Here is a 10,883-nt window from a genome sequence, read left to right as displayed (position 1 = left end):
TCTTCTTCTTCTTCTTCTTCTTCTTCTTCTTCTTCTTCTTCTTCTTCTTCTTCTTCTTCTTCTTCTTCTTCTTCTTCTTCTTCTTCTTCTTCTTCTTCTTCTTCTCCTTCTCCTTCTCCTTCTCCTTCTCCTTCTCCTCCTCCTCCTCCTCCTCCTCCTCCTCCTCCTCCTCCTCCTCCTCCTCCTCCTCCTCCTCCTCCTCCTCCTCCTCCTCCTCCTCCTCCATCATAATATTTCAGTTTATGCCTCTTCAGCTCCTATATTGTGAAAACATACTGCAGCCAAACTATTGTGTAGAATCTTGTTATATAAGAGTAACATTAGGTTACCATGTGCAAAACCTATTCCAGAATGAAATTATCTGGAGAAGTCTGGAACATTCTATTTTTTCTGAAGAATATGCCAGTCTGATTGTTCCCAAAAGTTAATCCTCTAAATTGGAATTCATTCATTCATGGTATTGTCTAGTATAACATCTCTCTCTCTCTCTGTCTGTCTTTATTTCTCCTTCATGTTCTCCTCTTCCTTTAACCCTATTTTCTGCATCCATCTTTTCTTGAATGTAAAGAGCACCGGGAAAGTCAGATTGCTGGAGTCCAATTGAGGTGGATGGCCAATATATTTAAATAATAATAGTTGTAAATAATAACTTTAATTAATATATAAGAATTAACATATAATAAATTTAGATTAAAATGTGTTACAGAATGACCCAACATCAGATGCCATCAGGATAAAGTCTATAACTATCTGGGCATTTTACAATTGGATAATATCAAGTAGGGACAAATTAAAAATGTGATTAGTAAAGAATACATCCAAAGAGTGAGAAAACTGCTAGAAACAAAATTGACCCATGGAAGCACCATCAAATCCACCAATACCTGGGCCATACCTGTTATACAATACACTACTGGAATAATTAACTGATACAACCTGAGTTTGGACCAAAAAAGAAGAAAACCGATGACTATTCACTATGCATTATCCACATAGTGATATTGATAGATTATACTTTACAGCTTATATATAATGTATACATCTTAAGCGTATATATCTTAAAGACGTTGAGCTTGTCTGCTGGAAAGCTGTCAGCCCAGATTCAAGACCCGAGCGCTGCCTGATGGGGTGAGCTCCTGTTACTTATCCCAGCTCCTGGCCACCCTGCAGTTCTAAAGCATGCAAATAGATAAATAGGTACAACTTTGATGGAAAGGTAATAGCATTCCATATGCCTCAGCATATAGCAGTGGTGGCGAACCTATGGCACGGGTGCCAGAGGCAGCACTCAGAGCCCTCTCTGTGGGCACCCGCGCCGTCACCCCAGTCCTAGGCCTTCAGCTGGGTTTTATAAAACCTTTTCGCTTTAGGTCTCCATTGCCATGTGCAAAAAAAAAAAAAAAAGGTTCAATCAGTCAATTTTAACTTCTCACGGGGAAAAAAAGGTCTTGCAAAGTTGGAATTGATTGACTGAACTTTTTAGTCCCACCCAGTCTGCCGTTACCACCACAGCCATGCCCAGCCAATGGGCCACGCCCACCCAATTGGCCACACCCAGCCAATGGGCCACACCCACCCGGCACTTGACGATGCATCAGTGGGTTTGGGGTTGCAGTTTGGGCACTCGGTCTCTAAAAGGTTCGCCATCACTGGCATATAGTCATGGTGACCACATCACCACAGAAATGTTTTTGGACAAACATGGCTCCCTCGGCTAAGAAATGGAGATGAGCATCACCCAGTAGAGTCAAACACGACTGGACAGGGGCACTTTGACCTATACCTTTTTATTTGCCTCACAGAAGTGGAGGCTGAGGTTTACTTCAAGTCAATCAAACTGTTGAAGAAGAAAAGCATGCAATGGCCAATTATATAAAAGACAAACACTGATACAAGAACTAGAACTAACTGAACGTAGAGGAAACAAAATGTGGATATTGAAATAATGTAATAGAATGCTGGCAAGAAAAAACATTACTCAATTTCTATGAAAGATTGAAGGGAAAGTGGGCAGACATAAGTAGTGGTAGGATTCAAACATGTGAACAACTGGTTCTCTGTGTGGATACCACTTCCGGAAGTCCATTCTGGACCTGGGCAACAAAACATTAGCTACCGGTTCTGCTGAATTGGTGCAAACTGGCTGAATCCCACCACTGGACATAAGATCTGGCAATGGCTTGCAACTGGGACATCTGAAAAAACAGAAGGCTTGAGTTTGACTTCTCAAGGGCAAAGCTATTCAAACTAATATAATCAAGGGCAGAACTTAAAAATCATCAAAGAATCTCTAAGACCGCCCCACCAACACTGACAGGCAAACCACTAGAATATAAACTGACAGCAAACAGCATTCCTTACTAGCACTAATGATGTTACCTAGTTTGGGTAATGGAATGTCTGCATGAAAACAAGCAAGCTCAGAGAGCACCAAGACTTCTCATGTCAATCCTGAGCTACACATATTCTCCTTTATTAATCATCAAATTGATTTGCACATTGTGCAAAGAACCAGAAGAAACAGTAAATCATATGCTCAGCTCACGCAAGAGGATCACAGAAACTGAATGTAAACAATAACATCACACAGTCACCAAAATGATTCATTGGAACATTTGTAAAAATTATCATGTGCCATTAATAAAAAAATGATTGTACTATATAGTTGAAAGAGTAGTTGATAACATGTAGGTAAAAATATTGTGAAATTTCTGAATAGAAACTGATAAAGTTTTGGCCTGCAACACATCAGATTTAACTATGTTGAAAAGAAGAAAGTATGGATAATTGGTATAGCAATACCAAGGGGTAGCAGAATAAAAAACAAAGAATTGGTATCTTTTTAGTATCAAGTTCTGAAAATTGAAGTTCTCACTATAACAGTATAACAGTATAACAGTATAACACTATAACAGTAACAGTATCACAAGGAACCTGCAACCATTCATCATACATGTTATCTCCAGTCCCCTAATCATCTTTGTTGCTCTTGTCTGCACTCTTTCTAGAGTCTCAACATGGTTTTTTTGTTGTTGCGGTGATACAAAAAGATAATGGCATAAAGTGGCAGTGTAGTTCTACTGGTTAGTGGCATCCTGGGTGCTCTACAAAAAATCTTGGCTGGCACTTAGAACTTTCCATCTGTCAATTATAAAAAGCCACACTGCTTACACCTGCACATATACTATGCCAAGATATTATGACATCCTATGTTCTTGGAAAGAACTCAATGTGAATGAAAGCCAACCCCAGCTGAAGAACTGCCAGCTGTGACTTCATGTTGTTGTATATAATAATAATAGCATTACCTTGATGTAGTTGTGGAACTTGTATGCCCTGAGGAAGATAAGAGCTATGCCAGAGGGTTAGCCATACAGGACAGGTCTCAACAGAGGAGCTAGAAAAAGAGTGTTTGTCCCATAAAAATATGATTGTATGATCATCTTATGATTATATTATTTTGTGTATGTACATTGAGAGCTTATCACCAGAAACAAATTTCAATCACACTTGGCCAATCAAGTATTCTATTTCTAAAAATACGATGAGACATAGTTTACAGAAACTCATATTGAATTGGCCATCACCACCATTAATGAGATCATGCTAGGTGTTGCAGTTATTGGACATCTGGGCTACAAGACTCAGGACTCTTGGCTGAGCAATCAGGATCAGCAGCTGCAGAACTACCCATCACAAATATACAGAGATTGAAAACAAAGTAATAATGAGCTGTTATTACAGATCAAGTCCAACAAGAACAGGATATTTGAAATGAGTGCACTAGTTCTGGAAAGATTAACATTCAGAATCAGAAAAAACAGAATAGAGGCTAGCATTTCAATGTCAATTAACAATACATAATAAAGTATTCACAGAAGCAGAATTGGAAGAACTGCAAAGATATACCCAGGGCAAAGAAATCAAAGCCTTTCTAGAAGTAGCTCAGAGGCAAATCAGGAGAATCAGCAGTAGATGAAGCTAGCATGGCTATTGAATCAGTTTCATTCACCAGGCATCCTCTCCTCTGCCTTCTCCTCAGAAAGAACAAATCTCTCTAACTCAAAAAGAAGATGAAACAAAGAATAGCTGAGCATCTAGAACAGCACAAAAATTACAGAATAAGATTGCCTGCATTGAAGCTTGTTTCAAAGAAACAACTACCACAAGTTTTAAAAATATGTTAATACTATAACAGTGATGGCGAACCTTTTAGAGACCGAGTGCCCAAACTACAACCCAAAACCCACTTATGCATCGTTGGGTGCCGGGTGGGTGTGGCTCATTGGGTGGGTGTGGCCCATTGGGTGGGCGTGGCTGCGGTGGTAACGGCAGACTGGATGGGACTAAAAAGTTCAATCAATCAATTCCAACTTTGCAAGATCTTTTTTTTTTCCCCAGAAGTTGAAATTGAACTGATTGATTGAACCTTTTTTTTTTTTTTTTTTGCACATGGCGGCGGAGGCCTAAAGTGAAAAGGTTTTATAAAACCCAGCTGAAGGCCTAGGACTGGGGCGACGATGCGGGTGCCCACAGAGAGGGCTCTGAGTGCCACCTCTGGCACCTGTGCCATAGGTTCGCCACCACTGTACTATAATATCGAATATACCTGTAAGCAATAGGTCATTGCAAGAAGCAAACCAACTAATGTACCACCCAGCTGCAATTATAACCAAATACCTTGGATGTAAAATCATCAAAGAAGAAAAAAAGCCAAACAGTGCATCATCAAAATGAAAGATCAGGTTGGAAAATAAAATCAGCATACTAAGATTGGATGCAAGCAAGCAAGCTAGAACAGATGAAAGAAAAGAAGCTGAAGAACAAGAACACTAAAGAATATCAGATGAAGAAATATATCTAGAGACAAGGAAGATCAAGGAAGCACTGTGTTGAAAGAAAAATCTTCATCAGGGTCCAGTCCAAGCTGGGAATAAACAAAATGGAGATTGCTTTAGAAAGAAGGTTCTAGTTTATTGAAGAGCAGAGCCAGATAGAAATGAGGCTCTGAGAAAGCTGACCACATGTAGCTGGGAGTGGTGGATTTTTATACCTTTTGGGGCTTTTGATGTTGTTTCTTGTTCCTGTTTGAGGCTTTATATTTCCTGTGTCATGTACTTTGACCTGAGTCTGAGTGTGCCCTTTTGGTATTAGTGGGTTAATCCTATTAAGTTTCCTATCCTTAGAGTTTGGGTGAGGTATGTAGATTTTAGGGGTCTTTGTCTTCTTAATCTCATCAGCTTCTAGCTTCCTGGCTCCAACCTTCCTGAATGGATTATTACATCTGCATTTCTAAAAGCTGGTTTCTGCTGAGTTTTCTGGCTGGGGGGAGGGAAAAGTTTCTGCCTTTTTAAAGATCTTCTCCATTATTCCTTTGGAGAAATATGTTTTGCCATTTTAATATTCCCCAAAGTGTTTCTTTCTTTGGATTCTTCCCACAACTGGAAATAATAAAACAGCAAATAAGAGCCATAGCCAAGAAGATCAGCAGATATGAAGCTCGAATTGCATGCTATAGGCAAACTCTTCAGTTTTAGTTGTATCAATAACATTTCTACCAATACATCAATGGAAAGACTGCAATGAACCAGTCAACATGTGACAAAAAAACCAGTGCAGTTCTGGACTCAGCTGTAGGGCAACCCAAAGTAATAAAAGAATGCAGGCTGGATAATGGAGATAGATAAGAATAAAAAAGAAGCTGAAAGAATTTGTAACAAACAGCAGAAATGATTGGGAAAAGGGCAAGAAAACTTAACAATTGGTCAGCACCAGGTAAAGATGAAGTTTTGGTTGAAACATCTGACTGGTCTGCATCCATTTATCACCAAGCAAGCAAGCACCTACCACATAACATCCCAGACTTAAAAATTGTTCATAAGAAAGACAAAAAAGTCTGGATTGTAGATGTTGCGGTATCTGGAGTCAGGGCAACGGAAACGGAAGAACTGGAGAAAATAATAAAATAAAAAGACCTGCAAATTGAAGCAGAACAACTGTAGCAAAAGCAAAGCCAGCAAAGATAATAACAATAATAGGTGTCTTGGATGCAATCTGAAAACATCTGGACCACCACCTGAGCATTGTTGATATTGACAAAATCTCCATCAGTCAGTTGCAAAAGGCACATTTACTTGGAACAGCTTACATCCTGCAAAAATGCCTTTTAACACAATTAAACAACAACTGCCTATCCATATATATGGAAAGGACTTGATAGGTGGATAAAAATGCAAAATCCAGTCTATAACCTTGGAAGACTGTGCAACCAACAATAATAATAAAAATTCCTTTTCCCCCCTACATCATTTCATTTCTGCTCTGTGTATTTAAAAAGAGATTTCCAATTCTCTATGCAGGCATCATACATATGGGATATATAGCACACTTGTTAGGTCTTCAGCCATACTGATTATAACCATATTTTTATAGCATGTTTAGCTTTAGCAATTTCAGCAAGTTTTAAAGAATTCTGTCTAAATAAATAAATAACAGAATGACTCTTACACTCTTATCTAAAGAAATACTGATCTGTTTGGATGCATATTTTAAATCACATACAAGTTTTCTTTTCTTCCCTAAAAGGGAATGTATCTGCAATAATTTCACATGAATTATCTTTGTTTGAAAATTTCCTGACAGTAGATTCTTCTCATCTTTTAAACATTCTCTTTAATGCTTTGTGAGATCTAAAGCACTTACTTAATTCAATGAAATTTTAATTGGTTTTGCTTTTCAAAAGAAACCTGGCCTATCAAAGAGTTTTTATATTTTCAGAGATTTTCCCATTGTATGTAAAGACATCTATCTATACAGATTTAGTATTTTCAAGTTTGCTATTCCTGGTATGAAAGTGGTGGATAGCCATTTTAAGAAGATAATGCCATTAATGAATATAATGGCATCGGACCTGGCTATCTTCGAGACCGCCTCCTGCCACAGATTTCCTCCCACCGACCTGTANGGGAGCTCCCACCCTCTGGAACGAACTGCCCCCAGAGATCAGGGTGATCCCTGATCTCCCTTCCTTCCGCCGCGCCCTCAAGACGTGGTTGTTCCAGCTTGCGGGACTGGCCTAAGGGATTTTAAAGGGGTTTTAATTATTTTTAAATTTGATGAGTTTAAATATTTCTTTTTAATCAATTTTAATAGGTGTATAATGTCTGTGTTTTTTATCTGATTGTTAGCCGCCCTGAGTCCGTAAGGAGAAGGGCGGGATATAAATGTAATTAATAAATAAATAAAAAATAAATAATCATGGAAAATGAGATAATCAGATATCACGAATGAAGATAAATATAAGTATCCCAGGATAATGTTCCAGGCTCCAAACTGAATTGGTCACTGGGACTTCAACAAGGCAGCACAAGGAACAGCAACCAATGACTTAATAGCTGGCCATCAATACCCCAACTAATAACTAAAAGCCACACACAAACAGGCACCACATAAATACTATGCATAAAACAACCCAGTGCGCTCATTCTGGAGAGACAGATGTTCCCTGAGGATGAGTCCAAGTAAACCTCTGGTCCCAGTGACCGAACTCAGCTTGGATCCTGCAATCAGATGTTATTGTATTCTCGTTACAAGATATATGTATTTTTCAATGCCAAATACTGGAAAACTTGAGCAAGATACTGTTGTATTTCTGCCATGCTATGAGTCTCTCAGAGCTCCCTACTGTGCTGGTATGAGAACAGAATGCTGGATATTTTTCTGTGACTGGCAGACACTGCTTACTGAGCTGTCCAGTGGTCTGGGTTCATACTTTAAATTATACCAATAGCTATCTTAGTAGATCTCACACCTTGCTAATCCAGCAATAACAACAGCAGCAGCAAAATCCTTAACCAAAATTAACATTAATTAGACTTAGCATTTTGTGTAAATGCATTGCAAATTGTAACCATTTTATATTTTCAGAAATAAAGGAAAAAGCAAAGAACCTTGCTCACATGCCCAATAATATTGATTAGTCTGTCAGTTACATTGATAAACCACCAGTTCATAAGCAAAGAGTGAAGACCAAGTCACGTTATATTAAATGCTGTGTTGGCAGGATTTCCATTTCACTGGAACCAGAAGTACTCTGTTCTCTCTCTCTCTCTCTCTCTCTCTCTCTCTCTCTCTCTCTCTCTCTCTCTCTCTCTCTCTCTCTCTCTCTCTCTCTGTGTGTGTGTGTGTGTGTGTGTGTATGTGTGTATTTTTTCCTGCAGAAATTAATGAAGCTGTGCCTTCTGGAAAAGGTGGCTGGCAAATAATCCCACCATCCCAGCCAATATTTAGCTTTTATTAAAAGAAATATTGAAGCCAGGAGTGGGCTTCCATTGAATGTATGATAATTTTTGCAGTTTTCTAAACAAGCATTTGCAAAATGGAATGCTAATGCAGTGCAATGAAAAATGTCATTTTAAAAGTAATTAAATTGCAAGTTTCTTGAGAGAATATTAAGCATGACTAGTGGTCGACAAAAAGGAGAATGGTCTATTTCCTCCTCGCCAATCCTTCTTAACCTCTCCACAGTTTGCTTACTAGTTGGCTAGGCTACCAAGTTAACTTGCCATGGACTTAGAATAGAATAAAGCTGGAAGGGACATTGGAAGTCTTCTAGTCCAGGCCCCTGCTTATACTATAGTATACTATAGTATACTATACTATTTCAGACAAGTGACTGTCCAGTTTCTTCTTAAAACCTCCAGTGATGGAGCGCCTACGATTTCTGGAGGCAAGCTGTTCCACTGATTAATTGTTCTCACTGTTAGGAAGTTTCTCCTTAATTCCAGGTTGTTTCTCTCTTTGGTCAGTTTCCAACCATTGTTTCTTGTCTTGTCCTCTGGTGATTTGGAGAATAGTTTGATGCCCTCTTCTTTGTGGCAGCCCCTCAAATACTGAAATATTGCTATCATGTCACCCCTGTTTCTTCTTTTCTTTAGACTAGCCAAACCCAAGTCCTGCAGCCATTCTTCATATGTTTTAGTTTCCAGATCTTTGATCATTTTAATTGCTCTTCTCTGAACTTTTTCCAAGGTCTGAACATCTTTTTTGTAGTATGGTGACCAAAATTGTTTGCAATATTCCAGGTGTGGTCTCACTAGGTTTTTATAAAGCGGTACTAATACTTCATGTTATCTTGATTCTATGCCTCTGTTTATATAATGCAGGATTGTGTGAGCTTTTTTGGCTGCTGCAGCACACTGCTGGCTTATAGTAATCTGTTCATTCACTAGGACTCCAAGGTCCCTCTCACAGTTACTGTTTTTGAGCCAGGTCTCGCCTAATCTGTACTTGTACCTTTGATTTTTCCTGCCTAAATGTAAAACTTTGATTTTCTCCACATTAAAATTCATTTTGTTGGATAGGGCCCATTGTTCAAGTTTGTCAAGATCTTTTTGGATCCTGAGCTTGTCTTCTGGGGTGTTGGCTATTCCTGCCAATTTAGTGTCATCTGCAAATTTGATGTTCCCCTTCTATTCCCTCTTCTAAGTCATTAATGAAGATATTGAAGAGTACTGGGCCTAAGATGGAGCCTTGTGGTACCCCACTGCTTACTTCTCTTCAAGGGGATGTAGTACTATTGAGGACTACTCACTGAGTACAGTTTGTCAGTCAGCTACAGATCCATTTGATGGTGTTATTGTCTATCCCACCTTTTTCTAGCTTACTAAGCAACAGGTTGTGGTTTATTTTGTCAAATGCCTTACTGAAATCTAAGTATGCTATGTCCACAGCATTTCACTGGTCTACTAATTTAGTCACTTTATCAAATAATGAAATAAGATTGGTTTGGCATGATCTGTTTTTGACAAACCCATGCTGGCTACTTGTTATGTGTTTGCTTCTAGTTGTTCACAGATCTTGCAATAAAAGTGTTTATTGTAAATTTATTCTCCCCTCTGCAAACCCCAGGAATTTCCATATTTTGGATAATACATTAAAACTCTTTTTGTTTGCACATCATAGATAATTGCTATGTTCTCAACATATCTACTTCTATATAAGTTAGGCCTATAGAAAGTTATTACTTAAAGCTCAATGCATTTGAAATAAAACCTTCCAAGCCATACAGAAATGAAGATGTGAATTAAATCACATCTGTGGACTGGTACCAGGCTGCGGCATGCCAGCAACCAGTCCGCACAAACAAGCAAAGTCCCATCTATGGGATGCAGGCAGCACACAAAACTACATACTCTCTGGTCCGTGGAAAAACCTTTCTTCAAAGAACCGGTTCCTGGTGCTCAAAAGGTTGGGGACCTCTGCATTAAATCTTAATGGGAAATTTATATTGGTAGGTGATGAAGGCTAAGGCTGCATGACATTGGCAACATGTATTATGATGAGAAAGGTTTCTAACTCTCATTTGCTCAGTCTCTCATCTTGTTCTAAACAATATATGTACCCTTTCCCACCCTTAATATGGGAATATGCTGGTGATGTAGTTGAGGAGATGTAGCTCTTTATCTAGCAACCGATTGACTATTGCTTGAGATGAGTTGTTTTTCATTCACTTCACATTGCCTTTCAGATCCTTCATTGATTTACTTTAATACAGACCACATACAGATTTTATATGAAAAATCTTGGTGAATGGGCTAAATATGTCACTTTGACTTTCTGAAAGAACACTGTGAGGTGAATCACATGGGCAGATAGGTCACCACCAATAGATAGCAAACATTATTGTTGTTAGATCGCGCAGGCAGTAAGACACGAGTCGAGTGACAGTCAGCTCTTGGTTTATTGGCAAGGCATAAAGTAAATCCGGACTGGCTCTCTGGGCCAGGGGAGCCCTCTTTTATGGGATTCCCCTGGCTTGTAATCACACAATTCCATTGGCTGGCAAGACCCTGTTGCTAGTTAGCCAACCAGCAACGGGCATG

Source organism: Protobothrops mucrosquamatus, unplaced genomic scaffold (genome assembly GCF_001527695.2).
Source record: "Protobothrops mucrosquamatus isolate PMUCROS unplaced genomic scaffold, P.Mucros_1.0 scaffold950, whole genome shotgun sequence".
NCBI lineage: Eukaryota > Metazoa > Chordata > Lepidosauria > Squamata > Viperidae > Protobothrops > Protobothrops mucrosquamatus.
This window is presented reverse-complemented; position numbering follows the sequence as displayed.